Below are 21,342 nucleotides of genomic sequence, written 5' to 3'. Positions count from 1 at the left end.
TGCTTTCGGACGTTCTAGGAACTCCATTCCAGGTACTACCTTCCTCCACCAGGGGAACCTTTTAGTTTTTGCTTTCCCACTGGCAGAAGAGGTGACCTGTAGTGAGAGCAGGGAACTGGTTGAGGAACATCTAGAGAGGTGGAGGTATGCTCTGGAACTCAGAGGAATGAAGGGTAGCTGCAGCAAGACAGAATATATGTGTGTGAATGAGAGGAACCCGGGTGGAACGGTGAGGCTACAAGGAGTGGAGATCAAGAAGTTGGAGGATCTCAAGTGCTTGGAGTCAACAGAGCGACGGAGAGTGGAGAAGAGGTACAGAAATCGGCCGTAATGAAAGGAAAGGTGGGCAAGACAGTGGTGAGACCAGCCATGCCGGAGGTGAAGAGGAACCCAAAGAGAAGATTTATGGACGTAGCAAGAGAGGACATGAAGGTAGTTTGTGTGAGAGAATGGAGTTAGATGGAGAAGGATGATTCGCCATGGCGACCCCTGAAGGGAAAAGCCCAAAGAAGAAGAGGAAGGGGCGGTAGAAGGACATTGGCAGGACCGCTGGGACTCACGAGTCTGCAACGTGCACCTTAAGAAGTCTGTTAGCCGTTAGCTAACTACCAGACTTGTTTTAGCCAAAAGCTTGACGTTCCTCCGCAAGCCCTGGAAACCCTTCGCTTGTCGCAAGAGGACAACTGACAGGTAACAACAGCAGTTTTTAAAAATGGTGTTCCGCGGTCCGCGGTCGTATCTGTTTAAGGCCCGGCTTACCAGTTCCACCGACGTCACGCCAGCCCCTGTGGAACCGTAAGAAGACCGTAAGATGGTTCTAGAAGCTGAGATGTTCCCTCGACTCCTCTGCTTCCAGGTCCACAGCTTGCAGAAACCAAGGAAGGACTCTGGTAAACACATGTGATGACAAGGAGCCGCACTCCCCCACCCTTTGCATCAACACAAACGCATCCTTCCCTTGTAAAGTGATAATCGCGTTCCTTTGAAAACACAAAAACAACCCCTCCGGCCAGCCCCGCCCCCCCACCGCTCCTTCGTTTCACAGACACTTTAGCTTGATTTATCCTTTTTTTATCCTCGCCAAGCGTTTACGGCCAACGCCATCGTCTCGGGCGTAAACCCCCCCCCAACGACCGACGTGGGCCCGGAGCCAAAGCACATAAACCACCAGATCAGGAGTGAAAAATCAATACGAGCGACGTGATGGAATGAAAGCAGGAGGAGCTAATACGCCATCTCGAGCGCTGGCTCCTGATTGGTCTTTGGTAGGGGACTTTGTGGACCTTCAAGGGGGTGGTGGGGGCCTTCTTTGTTTCAGATCCACCTTCGCTAAATGAATTTGGTCGAATTGTCTTCGCTGAATTGTCCAGACGGGTGAATGGCAGCATCTCCATACGTGTCCCCGTGATTGACGGGTCCAGGATGAACCCCGCCTGTCGGCCAATCAGAGCGGAGCTAGGCTCCAGCTCCCGCCGCTACCCCGACTGCAGGATAAGCGGAATAGATAATGAACGAATGAACGTTTTCGATCCCGCCTGCGAGTTCTCGCTCCCGTTGGCGTTCGGAGTGAGATCATCGGAGCTTCGGGTTCTGCTGCAAAAGCCCGTATAAGTGGTTATTTCAACGCCTGGATCCGACTCGCGCCTTCGCGCCTCGGTGCCCGAGCGGGGAACGGGTGTTGAAGTAATGGTACTTTGCGATGCGTCAAGGCCGCGGCTAATGTCTGGTTAGTCTCAGGCTCAAACCCCCTCGGCTGGGGTTAGCGGGAGATCATGGTTTGGCTTTAGATAAACACTTATTAGCTTAGGGGTTTTTTTTTTTTCTTGTTATTTTTTTTTTTTCTGCTGAAAACTGTGGCTGGCAATGAGAAACAGACGCTGTAACATCCATCAAAAAATCAAAACAAAACAAAACAAAAAAAACAGCGGTCCGGCCTCGCAGCTAGCGATCAAGCTAACGGGGGCCTGCGTTCGCTATCGCTAAACCGTCACCCGATACGTCAGAACCTCCCCGTCCCGCCCGACGGCACCTCTCGCTTTATTTAAATCCGCGCCGCCGCCGCGCCGCCGGCGAGACGACGGGCTCGCCGTCACTTTTTCCGCCAGCAGGTCTCGCTTATTAACGTCTCGTTGATCCCGATCTGACTGTAAACCGAAACCGAGGCGCTGGCGGCTGAAAGGAATAACAGACCCGGGGGCGAAACAATCGGTGTAATTTTTAATAAAATCCAAACACTTTCGTTGCAGTGACATCATTTCCTCGCGGATGCCCCCCCCCCCCCGACCAGACGTGTACCCTCTTGGACGCCGATCAACCCGCCGGGAGGTTTGATTGATTGGGTGATGGGAATGTTTTGCACGTCATTATCTGCGTTTCCAGTCCAGGAGCGACCGAGATCTGCTTCTCGGCTGATTCTGGCTCCGTCTTTTCTTTTTTTTTTTTTTTTCCCCCTCTCTCTCTTCCCCAAAGTCAAGCTCCATCCCCGAGGAGGGAACGTTAGACTCACTGATATCGCCGCGGCGGCAACACGCCTTTCTGACTAATAATGGAAAAAAAAGGCCTGTTCCAGCCGCCGTCCTTGAAAGTAAACAACGTCGCCGCCAGGGTGACTTCCTCGGCCACCAAGATGATGCTGTCAGCGAGTCTGGCGTGGGGAAGCTATGAACGAATGCGCGAAAAACAAAACGGGATGGACAGGATGGTGATGACATGGTTGCCTAGCAACAGGGGGGGGTATCACTTGAGCTCGCGGTCAGATAGCTGCTGTGGGCTTTGAAGGACTGGTCGAAAAAAGTGAGTCACGCGTTAGCTTAGCGTCTCCAACCTGGCTAGCCATACTAGCGCGCTGTCAGAGCGACAGTTGGAAAAAGTACTTCCTGGAATTAGCTTAGCACTTCTATCGGACAATAACAGAAGGTCATTCCGGCGCTGATAAAACCGTGCGTCCACGGAGCCGCCATTTTCCCGGCCGGGAGCCGATCGGCTAGGCGGCGGCGCTAAACCAGTTCCCGGGGGGTGAACGTCCCGGCTCGAGTCAGCTGACGCTCCGCCCAGGCCGGGAGGGCGACTGGAACAAAAAATTTTCACTTGTAAAAAAAAAAAAAAAAAGGAGGAAATGGGTCGACGGTTCCGCCTCTGGTTCTCTCTTTGTTGTTGTTGTTGTTTTCCTGGCACCTGCTACCTGACACCCTCTGGCCCTCCGCCGCCCTGCCAGGGGGACAATAGCCTTCCCGACCGGGGGCCGCCGGATCCGCAGGGCGGTGCTGCCGCGAGCTCGCAGTCGGCTATTGTTGGTCCACACAATACAGAAGCCCGACACCCCCACACACACACACACACACACACCCCTCCGCTGTATTATGGCAATTGTGCTCCAAACAGCCATTCTGGGGCCGGTCCATGCGCCGAGGTGATTTCCGTTTGCCGAGTATCGTTTTTCCAGCTCATTGATGTCTCGTTTTGTTGTTGGAAGCTTTCACGCAGAAGGTCAACGGTTCTTTTGGAATGGATTGTGTGTGCGTGTGTGTGTGCGTGTGTGTGTGTGTGTGTGTGTGTGTGAGAGAACGCGTCCGGGGAGGAAACGGTACAGAAACATGGGATAAAGTCAGCTTTTCACCATTATGCTTTTGCCGATTTCTCTTTCAGCGCACACACACACACACACACACACACACACATGCACACCCTCTCTCCAGCGTATGCGGCGAGATGATTTTGTTTGTAATGTAGAAACTTTTGTAAAAGTTCCCCCCCATCAATAAACCAAATAGACTCCTGGCGCCCACGCTCCAGCGATAATGACAGAATACACACTTTATGCACAATTAAGTGTGTCCAATGACCTCGTCATTACGCCTCCTCCCCCGCTTGACCCCGGACTCTCATTAAACCTAATCATTTTCAGGTGAGAATTGCGTCCTGAGAGAGGGCGAGGTGGAAGGTGACCTCGCCCTGAAAACCCAATCCCTGCATGAGCGCCGTTCCCTTCGCGTTTCTTCTCTTTCCGATTGGCTGGGATGTAAACCGCTGGTCAAGGAGGTCCGGGAACGCCGTCCCCATGTGTTCCACGGGTTGCTTGATGGTGATTGATTATTGATTATTCTGGCACTGGCGGAAGCAGAAGTGGACGATGGGGTTGAGAAGGCCAGAGAATGTCATCGGTTTGGGGTATTTAATTTGATTCATATATGTAAAAATATACTGCTCAAAAAGATTCTGGTTTATCGCGACCGCGAGGTGTTGTTACAACTGCAGTACCCAAAGTGTCCACTAGGGGCAGGCGGATGCTGGGATTGTACCCTTTCCATGTGAATACGGGGACAAATAAACATCTCATTATATACTGCTCAAAAAAATAAAGGGAACACTTGAACAACACAATGTAACTCCAAGTCAATCTCACTTGTGTGAAATCATAGTGTCCACTCAGGAAGCAACACAGATTCATTTGGACTTGTTTTAAGGACATTACATCAAAGTTGGATCAGCCTGGAGTTTGTTTTTACACTTTAATTTTGAGTGTGATTCCTAATCCAGACCTCCATGGGTTGATACATTTGATTTCCATTGATCATTTTTGTGTGATTTTGCTGTCAGCACATTCAACTGTGTAAAGAGCAAAGTATTTCATAAGAATATTTCATTCACTTAGATCTAGGATGTGTTTTTTAAGTGTTCCCTTTATTTTTTGGAGCCGTGTATATACGTGCACATTGGGGAATTATTAATGTTGAAATTATCCTCCGTAATAAGTACCGAATAAATTGAAATCCGATGGAATTGAAGGGCGGCACCAGTGCAAAATAACATAAATAATCAATAAAGTATGATTAACTATATAATTTGTGGCTGAGCTTCTCCCTATCTAATGCAACGTCCTGGTGAGCAGGAGGCCGGCGGTGATCGAGAGGTCAAATCGTCAATACGTTTTGAAAAGCGTGACCTTTTGACCCCGCGGCGTCCATTCCCACCCTCCCGACGGGCTGCGGTTTGGACTTCAGCTATCATGGTCCGTCTTACGGGCGTCGCCCTCCTCATCTCGGATTCGAGGTCCGTTTCGATTTTGCCACCATATTTATTTCTTCGTTGCCGTGACGTCACGGTGAAAAAACCCTTCCACGTACTTCCTTTTCTCGGTGTGTATCAGTCCTCGAAAAACCCCGGGCCCGTGCGCGACCTCCTCCGAACCCGGAGACAAAGTGCCTCTGAGCCCGACACAAAGGAATACCGAGCGCTTGTGTTTTGTTTCCCACGGCGCCGGCAGCCGGCCGGCCCGAGGTCAGGGGATGCCGGTGTAAACACGTCCGCTCGCTCGGCGTAATTTACATTCGGCCGGATCCGGACGAGGTTCCACCGGGACGGCGGCGTGGGGGGGGCGAGCGAACGAACGGGGGAACCCTGGAGCGGCGGATTAAATCCGGCGACGCTTCACGGGGATTTTCCGCCCCTCCACCCTTTCTCCTCCGACCGCTAATCCCCGGGCGAAACGACAACGCCGAAAAACCTCGACCGATGCGGTAAAGCGGTCAAATTTGTTTGTTTTGTTCCGCCTCGGCGTCGTCGCGATGAACCGGCGGGGTCGGGGGCCCCGAAAACACGGCGGGGAGTCCGAGCTCTCGCTTTTTTGGAAGCGACGTCGTCGCTGCCACATGTGCTTTTGCGCAAACTCGCGCAACTCTTGGATTTCAGACCGCATTAAAACAAAAGCCTTCTCCCAGTCCGAAGACTGATTTCTTAATTTGTACCATGAGCGGATACTTTCTGGTATTTACTCGGGCGGCGGCGTAAACATACGGGACCTGGAAGCCATTAGAAAAAAAAATACATTTCCAAAATGTTTGGGGATCCACGCTGGGAGTGGACGGGCTAATCCGGTGGCGGGGCTGAGGGGTTCGGCCGCGGCTTTGCAGGTCCACGCCTGACAACGGCGGCGGAGGCCCTTTCATGTCTGGCTGTCCAAATATACATAAAAAAAAAAAAGAAAATAAAAAAAAAAATTGGATTTGCAAATATTTATAAAATGAGATCGGGACAGGCCTCGCGCTGCATGCCATCCAACCAAAGGAATCTTGACAGTGTAAAAGGAATATTGGACTTGGCACACACACACACACACACACACACACACACACACACACACACACACACACACACACACACACAGTGTCTGAGAACCAGCTGGCCCTGGTAACCTCTGGCAGCATGGCACTACAACTTGGGCCTTGTTGCGCTGACCCCCGACCGGCTAGACGGCCCAGGGCGCCATGGGGACAAGAAATTAAAAGACTGGTGTGTGTGTGTGTGTGTGTGTGTGTCGGGGGGGGGGGGTTCCCATGAGACCACTTGAGGTTCCTAATTAAGCAGCATCGCATTCCATTAGCCCTGGCGCTTTGGACCGGGGGGGGTTCTGTCCCCTTGAAGTGTGTTTTCCCACCGAAGCGTCGGGTACGAAAACAAAATATTTAGGAACCTCCCAAACGGCCGGGCGAGTCCATTATCCGCGGGGGCCGCCAATGTTGTTGGATCATTAATAACCCCGATCCCTTCGTTTGGCGGCGCATCTGAGAGGCGCGAGGTTTGTTTGGTGAGTAAACGACGACGGGGGGGCGAAGGGCGAGGGGGTCGGACGGATTCTTTCATCTGGCTCGGAGAGGCCGCGTCCCGGCATCGGCAAGCTTTCCGAGAAAAGGTCCGCGGGCGACGGCGCGCCGGAAAACACGAGCTTTCTCCGAACGACCTGCAATTAGCGATGGTCGGCGTAAACACCCCGGCTTCTTCCTGGCGCCTGTCGTCGCCCCCCGGGTGAAACTGCAGGTGCGGATCCTTTCTTTTTGCGCAGCGATGGAGGGATAAAGGTTCAGCGGCGTCTAAGTGAGGCGTGCCGTTCAACCCGGGTGAACATCGACTAGCCGTGTTGCGTCGTCCAAGCTGGAGTCGCACCAACGTCAACACCCGCTCCAAAAGGAGGTACCCAGCAGGGGCCACTCGCCACCCGAAAGTAGGGTCTATAAAGGCTGCGTTAAGAAATAAACCTTTCTTAAAACGCTACAATCAAACGTAAGACTCGTCCTGCTTCCTGTAGGGATTCCCTTTGTTTCACGACGCTGGATTGTCGAAGTAAAAGGGTTAAAAGCTACTAAGCTAGCCTTGCTAGAACGTCTGGTTCCATCTGTGGTGAATTCTGACTGACAGGTGATGCCACATCTCAACTCTGATTGGCTGGCGTTGGTGGGGGGGGGGGCTGGGTGTGTTTACTTCCCGCGGGGCGGGGACGGTAGACTTGAGTTTATTCACCGCCGCCGCGGGTCAGGGAGAACAAACAGAGCCTCAAACACAGGAAAATGAGATTCAGGTGTGTGTGTGTGTGTGTGTGTGTGTGTGTGTGTGTGTGTGTGTGTGTGTGATGGAGGTATGCAAAGCGGTGCCACGCCAGCCAGTGGAAACACTTAATTCCAAGCGCGTGCGCCCTGGGCGTAGTCCGAAGAAAACCAAGGCTAGCCGAGGCGGAGCGCGCGTTCACGCGTCCACCAATTCTGTTTGTGCCAAAAGGTGTGTGTGTGTGTGTGTGTGTTGGGGGGGAGGGCGGCTGGGACATTCACTGGAGAGCGAGGCGGTGATGTTTACATCATGACATCAGCGGCGGCTCTGATTGCAAAAAAAAAAAAAACAACCAAAACAACACGAGCTAAGCATGAGCGCCGTCGAATGACGTGCCAGACTCCCACAGTGAGAGCCATGTGCCATTTTTCCTGGGGGGGGGGGGGGCCTTCAAACCCCCCAACCCTCCCCCACCCCTCAAAAGAAAAGGAGAAGTTAAAGGGCCTCTTTAACCCTGGTAATCATTTTAAGATGTCAAAAAACAGAGTGCAGCCTTTCTGGGCAGAGCATCTATCACAATGGATGTCTGCGGCGGGCTAATGGACGCTAAGCTGCGATGATAAAAGGGGCCGAGTTCAAAGCGAAACCCCCACTACCTTTAAAAAAAAAAAAACAACACAAAAAGCCTTCCGCGCCTCCATCATCCGCCCTCGAGTGACTCCAGCGTACTCGAGCCTTTTTCGGGTGGATTGCGGCGGTTCGAGGGCCCTCGGTCTCCAGACCGGGGAAGACGCCGCCGCGTAATCCGCGCAGACGTTTTAATTTACGGCGCTCGGCGCCATCGAGTGCCGGGGACGAGGGAGCGCCGGGGCTCTCGAAAAGAAAAGCCCCCCTCGCCGCCCGACGCATCTTGAGAGCGCGGCGGCGAAGCCCATCTGTCCAAATGAAACGATTTAAAAAGATAAATAAACAAAAGACGTAAAACCCCGCAGGTATTTACAACCATCCGAAGATGCGACATGTTATTTACAGCCGTGCTAATAAACACACCGCGCGCTTCCCGACAAAACACGCTATTAATAATACTTGTCCTTAGGAGAACGCTGGATGATTCAAAAAAAGGAAAGAAATGAGCATACAAAAGCATATTTTTAGTTCTCACACACACACACACACACACACACATTGAGCCTTCATGTAGCATCTGATGCTCCTGTAGCCTCGTCTCCGAATATGAATATGATGCTTTTCGTCGGGAAGGTCAACGGAGGTCGGGGGAGGAGGGGAGAAGAAGCTAACCGCTTCTGTTCGTGTCGTCGTTCCCTCCTCCTACTGGTCGGCGTTCGGAAAACACGCAGGAAGTGGGCGTGGAAACGCGCTGCGAGCGATTAGCGACACCTGCGGAGTCTTGTTTTCCGGCGCGGCAGATGTGGGCCGGCTCTTCCAAGAAGGGATTAGGACAGATAGCAAAACAGCGGGATCCCATTTGGCCTGTTGTTGTTGTTTTTGTTGTTGCGCTCAGGAAGGGGGAAACGTGGAGAGGGCGGGGCCACGCCGGCATCTTTACGGCGAGATGCTCTCACGTGCGGCGTTCCCACGCCCCCCCCCCCACCCCACCTCCGCCACATTCTTTCCACCACGCCGGTGTGACTCTGCATCTGATAAGAGTTTAAGTTTGAAAGTGAAGGGTCTCCACTCGGGGTGGGGAAGGAGCGCAGACTCAACACACCCTTATTTGGCGAGCGGGGGGGGATGATGGGTGCGTGAATGACGGCGGGGGGGATGAGGGAGGCGCAGGTAATGGCGGTTTACTGGGTCTGACGGAGGCTCGTGATGAGGCCGCCATTTTCATCGGCGACGCGTGAGCCGCCCGCCCTGCGGTCCGGTCCGCCCGAGGAATGCGCCTGACGTCGTCTTTTAAGGTCGCCACGGTAACGGGGCCCTCTGCCGCCGCCTCGCATCTGACTCACGTTTGTTTACATTCGCCCTACGAAGAACGGGACGGTGTGGGATTTATTTGCACGAGTGATTACTTTCCATCCCCCGGAGGAGCGTTTCGAACCCAGAGCTCAAACAGCGTCTGGGAAGGGCGGCGGCGGCGGCGGCGGTTGAGGGGAAACTCCACCGTCCACGCCTTCCAGAAGATTCTTCTGTTTGTCCTCATCGCGGCCCTCGTCTTCAGCTTCCTGGACTCGGCGTTCTTCGGTTCCCGTGGACTCAATCTCACCTGCGTTCTGAGCGCGTCATGCTAGATTGTTATGCTAGATTGTTATGCAGCGCTGCTAGCATTGAAGATCCCTGCGAATATTATTTCGCCGTAACTGCCGTTTTTGAACTGAAGACGGAGAACTCGGAAAGGAGAGCAGCGAGAACCAAAGCGGAAGAGCACGGAGTGAAACAAACCAGGAAGTGTCAACCATACGGCGAGAGCGTCTGCAGTTTTAGCGAGGCACGCTAGCAGCGCAGGTGAACGTCGGGCCGCACCATTCTGGAGGGGGAAGGGGGGGTAACTCAGTTCTTCCATGGAAAAGCCTGAGTCAGACGATGAGCGCCCCTCTATCCCCCCCCCCCCCACATGTGGCGAGAGCAGGCCGCAGGTTCACGGTTATTAGATTACGCGGCGTACCTGCCCGCCGCCGCCGCCGCCGCGCTCCCCAGATGAAAGCGGTTAGAGCCGCCCAATTAGGAGATCACGCCGGATGTTTCCAATCAGCCGCTCGGCGAGAACAAAAGCGGAGACGGGACTCGCCCCGGCCCCGGCCTCGTGGGGCCCCCGGCGCGCGGATGAGGCCACGGCTACGTGCGCGTCGGCGTGCGTGTCGGCGGAGTCTGGACACCACGCCGTCGGGCCGCGGGAAAGATGTTTCGCATTAAACAGCTGTATATTTCCATTTAGGGTGTGATTGAACATCACGGCCGCTGAGCTCTTCGACGGCGGTTTACTTTACCCTTTAGGATCCAGAGGACAGGGCGAGGTGGAGAAGGTCGATTCGAGGGAAGAGATCGACGAAGATGTCCGGCCTGCGACGCCTCAGACGGATTTCCGGGGCTCGCAGAGGAACAAAACATTCTGGCTAAAATTAGCGGACGGCAGGGTGCTTCGGCACCGCCGCCCTCCAGACGGTTTAATCTGAGTTTATTCGTCCGAGGATCATGTCGTCCATGTGGTCTTCCTCACTGACGGTCCGTCACCGCCTCGGCCTAAAAGCCAGCGATGTGGTGGAGAACGTGTTTGTTTACAATCGCGCAAGGACGTCGGACAATGACTTACGGACGTTCCTTTAACGAGGTTTACGAAGGCGGCCGGCGCAGGAGCGAACCAGCTAACGGCCCGGTGATAAACACCAGACCGTTAACTGCCGCGGTGTTTGACAGTCGCCGATGTAACAGCCAAACTTATAAACATCTGCGTCGGATGAATGGGTTAGCATGGCCGATGATTGATCGCGGCGGGGATTAACTGTTCTTTTTATATTACTCCCCAACTTTAAGAGCTTTCAGATTAATGGCGGTAATTTAATTTACACGGTGACGTGATCTGTTTGGACGACCGGCTCCAAAACTAAAAAAATAAGGAGGGTTCTTAGGCAGAAGGTTCTTCTAGCGTTAGAACGTCGCGCCGCCGTTTCCACCGGACGCTCGCATGGCGACGCTAGCTCTCGTATGAATGCTAATGCACATTTATTTTCCTTTCCGTCACTTCCTTAACGGGAACATCACGTCCGCCGTCCGTCTACCTGCCCGGTAATGTGAAATTTAATAACCGGCGCGCCGATAAGGCGGACGGGGTCGTCCGCGGGTCGCGTCACGAAGACGAGCCGATCGTACCATTACAGCGGTGGAGGGGGGGGTTCGGTCGGGAAAGAGACTCCGGCGGGGAGATCCAATGAAACGTCTCGGCCCGACGTGACATTTACGCGGGGGCCTTTCCTCCGGCGGCGAGGCGGGGGGGGGGGGGGGGGCGCCACGCTTCCCTTGCTTTTGGACCCGGGAGTGAGATTTGATTAAAAATTGCCCCCTCTCTGAGCTCGCTCTGAGTCATGGGGCTGGCGGGCCGGTCGGCCTCTCCCAGGTGCCTCGTTTGAGCGCCGCGAGCGACGGGGCGAGCGTGATGATGTTATGGGATTATTTTTATAGAGCTGCAGCATGAGGACATCGGGTTCGCGCTGCCATGAATTATTCAACCGCCATCTGTGCTGTTGAAGAATGAAAGTTTGGGGTTTTTGGTTTTTTTTTTTTCACGTTGGGGCGTGAGGGGGGGTGAGATTGTTTAACGAAGCGTCGCGCCGACGTTGCCTCGTCCTCGCCGAGCCATGTGAGTTCACGACAACTCCTCGTCCACACACACACACACACATACACACACACACACACGCGCGGCTCTGCCAGCTCGGCCTCCCTGCCAGCTCCTTTTATGGGCACTGAAGAGACTGGATGCCTCGGCGGCTGCTGGACCACCGGGGTGGCGGAGGATGAAAATGGAAGGAGGCGCGAAAAGACGTTCGGATTTTCTCGCGCCCGTTGCGTCGGATGGTTGGAGGCAGAGATCGTTTCGTTTTCCAGGTTTTTGAGAAGATGGGTCGACAGGTACGGCGGCGTGAAAAATAGACGTGCGAAAGCTCCGGGGAACGCCGTCCTTCTCTTTTGCGTCATCGAGCGGAAAAAAAAAAGAAGCGTCTCGAGGAGCGCGACCGCACTGGCCCCGGCTTCAAACACTGTTTTTCCAGCAGAAGTGGGCTGTTAGGGCGAGAATTAAAACGGCGGTCACAGCCAACGGTGCGTCTGCGTTAAGGAGAACAAATCGGGGCTTCTGGTGCGATTCGGCGGTCCTGTCTGGTGAGCCAGCCGGCTCCCCACAAGAAACGCTCCGAGCATATAAGGTTACCTCCGACTAAGTCCCTGGGAGATGGAACAAATTTGCTCCCATGTGTGTTCACTCACTGGCATTAAGTGCTCTTACGTCTCACCGCATTAGCAAACATATCGGGTAGGATGTTGGGAGCGCAGATTCCTGGCCGGCAGGTTACAAATAAGTCTGAAATACTACGTCTGCGGCGGCGGACCGTTCTGTGCGATCCCTGTGGAAGGTAGGAGCGTAAGGGGAGGTTAGCTGTTGACCGAAGAGAAGAAAAGTCTGCTCGGCCTCTTTCGGGCTGCCGCAAAGACAGAGATCGGCCTCGGAATCCCGCCAGCAGGTGACCAGAGACCGAAAGCGCCAAATTGGACGGGGCAGGTCGGCGAAATCGAGCTCGACGCTGATGAGAAACAGGCGGCGAGCACAGGAGGGCGGGGAGGGAGGGAGCGGGCCGGGCCTGCGAGGCGTGAGGAAACGTGCGCGAGGACGAGTCGACCGGCACGATACGGGTGCAGAGAACCAGGGAGGAAGACGGGCAGGAGATGCACGAAAAACAACATGTTTTCTAAGACGCATCCCCTTGTTTGGTCTGGACTTTCTGGGCTTTCACTCTGCAGGGCCGAGGGCTCCTGGGGTTTTATGTTCCCGGGGTCAAGTGTTCCCCGGCGGGAGAAACCGAACCCCCGACCCGACGCGGGCAAAAGGTGTGTTAACAGAATGCCGAATGGGGTAACAGAGGCCCCCGACCTCTGTTTAACTATTAAAAATAATGGAAGAACCGCAGGAACCCGAAAACGACCGACAGGTGGTCCGACCCGCGGAGGTCGTTCCAGCGTTCTGTTTCACTGTTCGTCATCACAAGATCAAAAACACGGAGCTTAATTAGATGATCAAATTGAACATTTCTTAATTCTTTAAGGTTCATTAACAGCTTATAATTCTCATTTCTATATGGATGGCTTTAAGCCCATTCTAGTAGTATTATAATACAGCAGCAACATTTACAAATTTAATCAGCTCCCAAATGTTGTCCTGTATTAAAACAAACCTTCCCGTAAGGATCAATGGATTACGGATGAATCCCCGACCTGCCAAAATAAAATCTTTCTTAAGTGTGTTGAAGAGCTTCTCTGCTCGGGGAGCCGAGAAAACATCCTTTCCATGCTGACGACCGCTTCGAATCAAAAACCGTTAGCGTCCTTTATCGCCTCATTCACTCTCTAAAGTGGAACAGACACACAATTTCAACGAGATCGAAAACACGATGGTTCACAATGTGGTTCTCAGGGTGAATAAATGCACAATAATATCTAAAAAGAGAGCACTGAGAACCGATGAGAAGCTCAGCGTTATCACACAATGGATGATGCAGCACGATTGACGTATCTCAGCTAGCGGTTAGCAGCCTGTTAGCAGCCAGTCTATTTGTCAACCTACAGCCTGTACGCGAACTACGGCGTTTCGCGTTCATGAATTGATTTGTCCGGGAATCGGCCCGGTCATAAACGTGAATGAGTTAAGGTGACAGGGGAGGAGCTGATTGAACAAAAAAAAAAAAAAAGGGGTGAGGGGGGGGGGGGAGAGCGACTGGAAATTGGAACGACAAAAGAGCGAAAAGAGGAGGAAATCGGGAAGCCCTGCCAACCAAACGGCGAGGTGAAATTCCCAGATGAAGCAGCACGGAAAAAAAAAATGGCCCGGATAATCCCGGCTTTGCACGCACACCGAACCTGTCCTCAGATAGCGGGCTCTCGGCAAACATCAGGCTGAACTCATTATTGACGGAGCTCAAGTGTTCATGCGGAATACTGTTACTATAAACACATGGAAGCCATGAGGAACATGCAGTAAAATAAAAGTGCACGCTGATGACACTTTCTCTTTTTCTTCACTGTAACACTCTCCTCCTCCTCCTTCTCCTCCTCCTCCTCCTCCTCCGCCCGGCCGATTTGCACTCCTGTCCGCCGACCGCGGCAAGAACGCGCCAAAGCCCGGTTGATTTACGGCGTGCCGGGCCAGTTGTGATCTCTGGACTTTACAGACAGCCAGTGGCAGTAAAACACGCCGCCCGCCATATGTATCCCACCTCCGACACTAATGAAGCCCATAAAGCAGGAGCGTTTTGACGAGCGGCAAACACAGCTGAGAGAGGTTTTAATCGGGCCCCCGGAGGCGGGCTCACACCTACAGGGGGGGCATGGTGAACATACATCAAGATGGGACGGGGGGAGGCTCGGGGCTCCGACGGGGGAGCGGCGCAGGTGCACGATGGAGTCACGGGGAAAAAAGGTCGGAGTCAGGCTTCGCTGCAAATGACTGCGCGGGAATCGCAAAACGGCTCCTGGCGGGGTTTTTTCGTTTCGCTTTCTGCTCGCCGACGTCGCAGCGGTGAAATATAACGGGGATAGTTGTGTCGTCCCGGTTTACGGCGCCGCTCCCCCCCCCCCCCCCCGTGAGCAGGATAAAACACGGCGGATTGATGCAGAACACCAATTGAAGTGTGTATGGGTGAGTGTGTGTGGCGGGGCAGCATTTATTTAAAGGATGCCCTCAGGGGTAACAGTCCACAACCAACGGATAAACGAAAATCCACAAAGTAGCGACCGCACTTTTATTTCGTTATTAATATATATACTTTAAAGCTTTATGACCCTCCCCACATTCTTATTAAACGTTTTCATCATCTTATAAACACTTAAATGAGTAGCGATCGCATGTCGCTGTAAAATGGACAAAGCGAGATGCCGAAGGCACGCTAACGATGAACGATGCTGCTGTCTCTGAGCCAATCAGAGCCCAGGACAAGGAACACACACCTATGGTTGGTCGCCACCCTAGAAAATGCTTATTTTGCCATAAAAGTAATTGAAATAGCAGATATATAAAAATATATTTATACCGCACAACCCCAGACGGTAGCAAAAAAAAAATTAAAAAAATGTACTTTATAATCCACAAAACAATTTGGAAATTCAAAAACTTTACCCCAATTATATTTTTTTTATTGAATCTGCAATACAATTTTAAAATTAAAATGCACACGTCAAGCAAGACTGATCCTTCTATATCCTGGTAGCAGCACCGGTAAAGCCATCACATTATTCTAAGAAAACTTGGCTCTTTGCTTGAGACAGATTAATTGACATTAAAATTAAAAATCTGGATTTTATTTCCACAACAGAATTTTATATTGTGGATTTTTCGCAGGTTTCTATCGGCCAATATATATTATAGCAGGGGTGTCAAACATACGGCCCGCGGGCCGGAACCGGCCCGCAAAGGGGTTCAACCAGGCCCGCAGGATAATTTTGAAAGTGAAAAAATGAATAAAAGACAAGGATTTATTTTTTTTAATTAAATGCAATTTAAGAATTTTCCGCTAGGATGCGTACTATTTTGGTCAGAGTAGACGGCAATTTGCATCACTGAGACGAACCAATCAGCAGACGTTATCAATGTACCACCTGCTGCTTGTTACGACGTTTTTTCTACCCTGTTCTCCACCTCCCCGCTACGCCCTCATTAGCCAAAACGTCGTTATCAAAATAGAGAAAAGTAGTTAAAGAGTGTAGAATTTTCAAAGAAAAATGGACTACGTCCTATTTATTTACGGAGACGCACGGGAAACCTTCGTGCTTGGCGTGTTTGCGACAAGTTTCGGTATTTAAAGAGTATAATATACGGCACCACTACGAGACCCATCAGAGCGAAAAACATGACAGCTTGCAAAGACGACTGAGAAGAGATAAGATCAACCAATCGCTGGCGGGTCTGAGGAAACAGCGTCCACTTTCACCCATAGCCGAGAAATCAGCGAAGCAGCGGTAAAAGCCAGCTAGCTAATTGCTAGCGAAAATGTGCAATTTAAAGTTAGTCACCAGCTTCACTACAAACGAGTGTGGTGGAATTCAATTTTCATGCAACTCCATACATTTTCAGTATGTGTTGTATGTGTTTGCATGTTTCATGTATGAAGTTTACACATTTACAGAACAGGTGAACACTTTCTTCCTTACTCATTTAATAGCACTCTTTTTAGTTTGTCGGGTGTAGGCAGGGATTCAATTCAGATTTTATATGCACATGTGTAAATGGTTTAAATATCCCTTTCTTTACAAGTCTCATTTAATCTTAAAGTGCATTACTGTATTTTTCAATACCAATTACTTGTTAAAGTTTTGTGCCTTTGTACAATCAGTGGGATCGCATGATCACATGATTGCAATGCATACATGTGAATGATAAAAGTAAATTGCACTTTTGTCGAAGGAAATATGAGGTGTTTCATGAAATGTTTTGTAAAGGGATTGTTCATGAAATTCCAAGATTTTCCTAAAGTTCTTGTACTTCTTTACACCAAAACAGAGGAAAGACATGATATTTTGGTTAATTTCTTGCTGAGTATGCCATTATTTTAACGGTCCGGCCGCCATGAGAAATGAGTTTGACACCCCTGTATTATAGAATATATCATATAAAACTATAGTGTGACCGCGATGGGAGAACGAGGGACTACTGTATTTCTATTTATTTTTCAATTGAACTGACACTTAGAAGAAGTAATCACCTATGAAGACAGAGGCTCTTACAAAAATCACAACACAATTTTACTAATTTCGCAATTTCACACCGCAAAGTTTACATTTCGTTGCACTCTGTGTTATGAAAATAAATCTTGAATCCTTGAAATACTGCAAGTAATACAACCAGAAGTACTTCTTCTACTGACAACTTTTAAGTATGAGAAACAGAAATGGAAATAAAGGCCAGTTTCAAATGAAAGGGTCCGCGATAAGTTAATGAAAATAAAATAGTTAAATTCATAGTTACAAGAAGCTAACAACTAAACAACACCATTAGCCGTTTGCTAATGTTCTCCGCGCTAATTCGATGACGCCGAACATGAGGTCACGATATCAAGGATTTCTATTGGTGGATAAACAGCGGCACACATTACGTCACTGAAAAGACCGCTGGGAGACGGGCGGCGGGGACCGTTCACTTGCAGCACACAAGCTAGTTGGCTAGCTGACGCACCGTTTAACACAACGATGCAAACAAATAAATCAAATTAAACTTGTCGACTCACCTCCACCTTTTATTAGAAGTAATCCGCTGGTGGTCGTGGTCGCCTGTGCGCAGAAACAGCCGGACACGGGATCCATCCGGAAGCTAACGAGTGCGAGTTCGCCGCCATATTGGTTTACATCCAACGCACCGTTCAGCGAGGTGAGACCTCGAACTCTCGCGGGATTACAGTGCGGAAGTTCTCGCTTCCTAGGCGCGCGTGCTTGTCCTACGTGCTTGTTGTACGACAACGACAACAACAGTAATAATAATAATAAAAACAAAATGTTAATCTGAAACAAAATGATAACCGAACATTGTTAATGTAAATATCGTAACATTATTATCGTAATAATTATTACAGTTGTTTTTGTTGATGCAATTACTAGTACTAATAATGATATGTATTATTATTAATAGTAATTATAGTAGGCAACGTGTCTTTGGTTATGTTTTTAAAATCAGTCAACATCTGACGTTCGAGTTTGAGACTTGCCTTTTATACATGTATATAAAAATGTATATATATACGAAATCCAGCTGTGACATTTTGACATCCGTTGTAAACTGGTGGCACTTTATCATCGTCCTAAAAAAAAACTGAGGAAAACACAAGTACCATTTATTTCGTACTCCTGCGTCGCAAAACAAGACAGACCATTTCACCCCAGGCCCGAATTTTCCATTTTTTTTTTCTCTTCTCTCTCCTTTTCTGTATGAGAATTGCCATTAATTAATTTCACATAGCGCAAGAAATGATTTAAGCAAGAAAAAGCAAGAAATAATAAAGAAAAAAAAAAGTTGAAAGCTTCATTGGAAAATAAAGCAACAGACAGATGCTGAACCACTCCGAGGCAGAGCCTGCCAACCGGGGGTTTTGTAAAATGATTCCCCGGCCTTTTTTTTTCCCTGATCTTGCAAGGAAAAATAAAATCTCTCCTTGGCTGCAGATTAAGCGTAGATGGGGTTTGGGTTGGGAGGGGGGTTGACCTTGCTGATGCCTTTTCATCATAATGTATAGTCCATCTGCAGCCTCAATCATCACCTCCGAGAGCTTGTTCCTAATGGATATTTCTGCAGAAAAACACACGGCGACTAGCATTCGGCTCCCCCTCCCTCCTCCCCGACCCGGGTCCCGGGGCCAGGGGGCGCTTGAACGGCACCGCATTTCTCCGGCCGCGGTAACATGTCTCGCGGTGGCTCCGAAAGGAAGACATTAACTCTCAAAAATGTTTTTCTTGCTCCATTTCGGTGATCTAAGGTTTCCGCGCCGCGGCCCATTTGGAGGACGCTCCGCTGTTTTTCACCAGAGGACGCGTGTTTTCAATGGCGCAAACATCAGTGGAATCCCGCCTTCGCCCCGTTCCTTCTTCTTGAACTCGTAACATTAAGCCAAATGTTGCTTTTACGTCAAATATAATCTTGTCTAAACAGCTCTGTGTTGTTTTATTGCTTCAACCAGATCTTTGGGATTGTATCCATTTAAAATGGCGTGAAGTTTTTTTTTTTTTTTCCGAGCCACAGCCGCAAAACTGCGCTGACTCTCCGCTTTGTTGTGACGCGCGAATAAAAACGTCAGATTGCGATCGGTTTATTGGATAATGTGAGACGGTCGCCAGGTTTTTTCAGTTATGTGTCGGAGGGTTGACGGCCGGTCCAGAATCCGGGTTTCGCCGTCTTTCCTCTGCTGCGGTGGCTCATTTGAGCCGTTCGACCAAATCTTAGCCCGTCAGAAGCCGCACATCTCCTGCTCTTGCGTGTTCGGACGCAACTCTTCGACAAATTAGCATTGTCTATTTTTCTTTTTGAGCGACGGGTGACGTGCCTCTCCCCCGTGGAAACGGCAAGGGCTCGTATTCTTGATATTATTTTTTCAATTGCTAGTTTAATCTTGTATTTATTGTATTTATTTGTATTTATTACTTGTATTTATTTAAATATTATATTTTATTGGTACTTCTTGTTCTCCCTCTTTCCTACTATCATCTGTTATTGTTATGTTTTACTTGAAACTCTTGCACAACAATTTTCTTCGGGATAAATAAAGTTGTTCTTATTCTTATTCTTATTTTTTGCTGATTTCCTGTTTGTGCACATTTCATTAGCATTTCTTGAGAAGTCGCTAACATTACGCTAACGCTGCCAATTACGTCTTGACAAGCAGGGAGAGGAATATTCGTCTATTTCGCTCTGTTTCCAAACAAACCATTTTTTACAACAATGAGCTAATTCGTCCGTAATACGCCAAGATGTTTTCGGGTGTGTGTGTGTGTGTATGTGTGTCGGGAAGTGTGTGTCTGACACTTGGATTACCATGAAATGCACTAATTGTTTGTCAAGTTGCTTGCTTATTTTTTTTTTTAACAGATCGCAGCTGCGGAGGCATGAAGGGGAAAAAAGAAAATTAAATAAGAAGAGCGCTCAAGATCGCTGTCCATGCCAGGTGACCAAACACACACACACACACACACACACACACACACACACACACACACACAGGAGGGGGTGCAACAGAAGCAATCCCTTTCTTTTCACTCTCATTCTATCACAGACGTGGCCTATTAGTACACATAATAAGCAGTAATTGAAGTTTAAAAGTACACAGATGTAACACATCAGATCCAAACCTCGACCGTAGAACTACAATTTGCGTTCTTTTAAATAGATAATATAAATATATGCATTCATTATCTACACCACGTGTGTCAAACTCAAGGCCCGCGGGCCAAATGTGACCCGCCACCTCATTTTAAGTGGCCCACGAGAACGTCTTAAAAGGTCAGATTGTCTTGAAATATATAAGTCGAACGCGTGCATTGACCATAAACTACATTTTCCACAATTCACGCCGATCATGTGACCCACCAAGTGACGGCATCAATGGGATTTTCAAAGTGGAATTGAGAAATTGAGATCCTTAAATGTCCGGGAAGAGAAAATTTGGTGCAGATGGAAGGATGTTTCAAGAATAATTGGAAGGCGAATACGTGTTTGTGCTTCAGGGAGAAAAAGCCGTTTGTCTTTTGCGTGGCTTGTCAAAGAGTACAATCTACATCCTTTGACAGCAAACACGGCGCTAAGTATGCTAAAGTTAGCCTTCCAGAAAAACAATATTGATATTAATATAAAATGATATTTTTCTTTATTCCCTCCTGTGTATACTCCTGTGAACCTCCTGCATGTTTTTGGACTGTGGGAGGAAATAATATCCCATAATGAGTAGATCATATAATATACAGCGGACCCTCGCTACTTCGCGGTTTGGCTTTCGCGCCCTCGTGGACTTTTTTCGTAATTTACTCATTTTGTACTGTAACATTTTGAGCATTTTGGTGCATCGTGGGAAGAGCAATCCAGTCGACGGTGGGTTGATAACAGTTTGCGGGAGGTTGGTTAAGGGTTGAGTGAGGTTCGTCGAGGGTTAATTTATCTGTAAATCCCATCAAAATGATCACGTCTCTACTCGGAAATTCACTTTACTTGGATCAAAACTCCCCTGAAAGGTGAAGGTCCGCCGTATAATCATAGTTTTGGAGGATTGAAGATCCTCTCAGATGAATTGAGACGTCTTCGAGCGAAGAAGACAGAAGAAATTCAAGTCCGGTTGCCATGACAACAAGAGTTTTGGACTCTTCCATATGGCATCCGAGGTTATGCTAATGTTAGCTGGCGGCGTTCGTCCTGCCGGTAGAACCCAGAACCGCTGACGCTGCCGGGGAACCTCCATCCCTTCGATCGGCCTCTGACTCACACACACACACACACACACACACACACACACACACACGCATGTTACCCTTCCCCTCTAGTTGTTGTCAGATGTGACATCCAATACCTCCCACCCGCTCCGTTTCCCCTCCCGCTCGCTAACGACCAAACGTGGCGTCGTCCGCTAACCCCCGTCCGGCTCGCCGTCGGCGGAGAGTTATGGGCGCTGTCACGCGGCGGACGTCCCGCCGGACGCGGCGCCCGTGGAGACGCTTTATGAGCACGGCTATCGTTCATCACGTTTAACAGGTGGAGGATGAGGAACGCTTCGGGGCAGATGCTGCGTTTCCTCACGCTCCGACAGGCTTCACGTGACCTTTGACCCACAGTGTCAG

This window comes from Fistularia commersonii, chromosome 32, assembly GCF_037954325.1.
Source record: "Fistularia commersonii isolate RoL2024-O1a breed Wild chromosome 32, RoL_Fcom_v1.0, whole genome shotgun sequence".
In the NCBI taxonomy this organism is placed as follows: domain Eukaryota; kingdom Metazoa; phylum Chordata; class Actinopteri; order Syngnathiformes; family Fistulariidae; genus Fistularia; species Fistularia commersonii.
The sequence above is the reverse complement of the archived record's forward strand: the minus strand, read 5'-3'. Positions refer to the sequence as shown.